This window comes from Lynx canadensis, chromosome X, assembly GCF_007474595.2.
Source record: "Lynx canadensis isolate LIC74 chromosome X, mLynCan4.pri.v2, whole genome shotgun sequence".
NCBI classification, from domain to species: domain Eukaryota; kingdom Metazoa; phylum Chordata; class Mammalia; order Carnivora; family Felidae; genus Lynx; species Lynx canadensis.
The window spans coordinates 18,905,787-18,909,273 of record NC_044321.2 but is presented as its reverse complement, the minus strand read 5'-3'; the positions used below and the strand labels follow the sequence as shown (position 1 = coordinate 18,909,273).

The 3,487-nt window shown below is 42.1% G+C and overlaps 1 pseudogene; it reads right to left on the bottom strand.

The window, feature by feature from the left end:
* Positions 1-363: 363 nt before the first annotated feature.
* LOC115507781 lies at positions 364-1,387 on the bottom strand (annotated as a pseudogene).
* Between the last annotated feature and the right edge of the window lie 2,100 nt (positions 1,388-3,487).

Genomic DNA, 3,487 nt, shown 5'->3' with positions numbered 1-3,487 from the left:
AATAAACATTAAAAAAAATGTGCAACCACACTTGAGAACCACTGATGTAAAACTAGCATGGGTTGAGTAGTGGTTCTCAAAATAAGGTCCACAGACAAGCAGCAACAGCCTCAACTGTATGTTTGTTTGAAATGCAAATTGAGGGGCTGTACCGTAGACCTAAACAGAAATTCCAGGGCTGAAGCTCAGTATTCATGACTTTAAATGACTTGACTAATATGCAGGCATATATAGTAACCTCTTATAGAGTGCTTTAACTCCTATGGTGCTTCAACTGTATATCTTTTTTGTTGTTGTTTTGTTTTTAGATAATGAAGGTAGTATATATTTTTATATGGGGCATGGTTCAAAAGACATGTGGTAATCATCCAAATGAATTCTAGATTCCATGTGTCTTTTTTTTTTCATGCTTTCACTATTGTTTTCCCCAAATTAGCGCCTTTCAGCATTCCCATAAATGCAGCTGGCATGGTTTCAAACTCTTCAGTGATGTTTTCATGGGACTGGATTTTACCCTCTAATACCCATCTCAGCAAGTCTTTCAGAGCCTTCTGGCAGACATCTCCTTGCCAGCGGGTGATGATGAACCCTTCCATGCGGTGTTGCTGATAGAGAATATTCTCTGGGGGTGGGCCTGGGGGAAGTGGGCGAGTAGGATTATATACAGAGATGGCCCCATATATAGCAATTCTTCCAAATTTCTTCGTCTGGGGGATAATAATGTTTGAAAACTCTCCACCTACATTATCAAAATAACAATCATAATCATCAGGAGAGGCTTTTTTCAAAGTTTCTTCCAAAGACTCTACTGTTTTGTAGTTAAAGGCACCATCACATCCAAGCATTTTAAGGTAGGCGAGCTTTTCGCCAGACCCTGCTGCGCCAACAACTTTGCGGTTCTGAGCTTAGCTGTCTGGCCCACAGCAGAGCCCCATGCTCCCAGTGCTGCATTAACCTGCACCATTTCTCCACTCTTCACACCACAGATGTCAGGTAGGCCAAAGTAGGCTGTTAGCCCTGTCATGCCAACCATTCCCAGAGCCAAAGATAGTGGTAACGTGTCTGGCCACTCTGCAGGCATTTTTTCCAGATCTTTCCCATCAGAAACGGAGTGAGTTGTCCAGCCTGAAGAAGCCACTACCATAGTTCCTGTTGGGAAGGCTGAGTTTTTACTTTGTACAACTGTGGCCACTTGTTGCCCCATCATCATATTACCCTCGTTCAGTCTTTAGGCTGTCACTCTTGTGGAGGAACAAAGCTTCCAGCAGGACCTCTCCATTGTTTAAGGGTGGGAGTTCAACCGTCTTCATCTCAAAGTTACCATGAGTGGATCTGCCTTCGAAGTGCTTCTTCAGGGTCCAGCTCTTAGCATAAACCATCCTGAAGTTCGAGAGTCTGTGGGTTCCACTCCCTAGACAGAGAAGGTGTTTGGGGTTGAGCCTAACTGTGTATCTTTTGAGCAATGGACAGTGGGATAGCCAAGTAATTATTCTATGAGGGATGGCCAGCTCTGTGTATCTTGAAGGGACAAGCACATTTTCTCTACCTAGAGATACCCACTAAATCTGGGGCTAGATGGATTATCTTTCATTTAACAAATATATTTAAGGATGATGTCATTCACCAAGATATCTTAGGGCCCAAGTAGAGGCAGGTAAGACCCTTAAAGCACAAACCTCCTTTTTCATGGTAATTTTAGGACTCAGCCACACATGGTTTAATCACTTGTGCAGATATAAAAATACAGTGTTTTAATGGTATATTGAGGCCTTAATTTAGGAATTATAAACATTGGGTTTCCACTCTGGAGAAGGTATCAGCAATAACTGTAAAATACCCTTCAGTTTCCTTCTGTTCCTTTACCTCCCACATCTATACTTCATGTTTACTTCCAGCGGTCTCCCTTTCTTCTGATCATTGACTTCTGAGATTCATAAATTCTTGGAAGGGTAGAAAAAAGTGAAAATTTGGCTCTTTGAGAACAGGGGCAAATAATTTTTTTAAGAGAGAGAAATGAAAAGATGCAGTTATTGTTTTTAAAGCTGGCGGCAGATTGTGCCGGCAATAAAGGTAAGTTTATGCAATGCTTAATGAAATTGAAAGTTTTGCCTTTGCTTTCCCTGCACTCTTAGAGAGCCTATTCATCTGTCCTTTCAACACCACCAGCGTTTTTGTAAACATGAAAAACACAACCCAAAAGCCTCAAGCCTTTAATTGCTCCTGAAACAAGCTGTAGGAAAAATACAAGGCTGGTGACGTGTACGCTGAACATTCATTGCTTTGTAACATCTTAGAAGAAAACAAACACAGTGAGATGGCACCTGTTTTGATCAAGTCTTTCCTTAGGGAGTGCATGTGGGAGCAATCCCAGGAGTTTGCATGACATGTGAAATGATTTTCTTAAAAGGAATAAAGGGAATATAGAAACTTTCCCGCCATGTATCACACAACAGACTTGCTCAATGCCACTCCACCACTTCAGTCTGCTTCTAGTTGGCTTCTTGTGCCCAAAGATGGGAATATTCAAGATCACATCCCCCAGATTCCCCTGAAGCTGACATTTCTCATGGGATCCAGTAGTCTGTCAAAGGGGTATCTGCACACCGGAGGTTAGGAAGTTGGGAGCAAGTGCCATGTGCCGTGGCTCAGTGATTCTTTTGATATGCAGGGTGGTGAAGTACCTTGGTTCTTCTGAGACACATTGGGAGAGGTTGGTGTCATGGGTGTCAGGTAGAGGGCGGTGGCAGAAACAACATGTGGGTGTTTTTCTGGGACACTTCTATGATGTGATGGGAATTTCTCTCGGCTGCATGGCTGTTGGCTATGTATCATCCAAACTCAGTTGTTTGAGTCCTTCTCAAACTACTTCAAACATCTGGCCTTTAGGATCAAAGGAAAATTTAGCACCTGGGACAACTTTCAGGTTTTAAGAAGGGAAGGGATATGACAAACAAGATAAATACTTAGAAAAGAAAAGTATTTGGGGAGTGTATTTTCCATATGATTCTCTGCATCACCCTAAACTCCCACACTCCCTCCCCCTTCTGTACTTATCTATGTATCCATTGCCAGTGCTCATTTCTTGTGTCAATAATGATTTTTGGAGTCTCATAAGATGAGGTGGCATCTGTGCTCCATGTTTTACTAGCTTTGTGGCCATTGTACAGCTACATCTTCCCTATTCATATATGTGCACCATCACATTGTGTCTATCAAATGAATTGTTTAAAATAGATAGGAATCTTGATTTGTTACTCTACATCAGAACAAGCTAACTGAACCATCTCACATATGCGTATGCTCACACACATGCACCTGACTATGTCATGTTCCTTGGTTCTATGTTGACGCAGCCATCAGTCGTGTTTGGAATCTGTAACTCGCAAGTACTTGGAGTTAGGCCTGACCCTACTCCCATTAGAATGTTCATCTCTGGTTTTAGGAGAGTCCAGTGTCACCTAGAACATTTATGTCTAACATGTAAGAT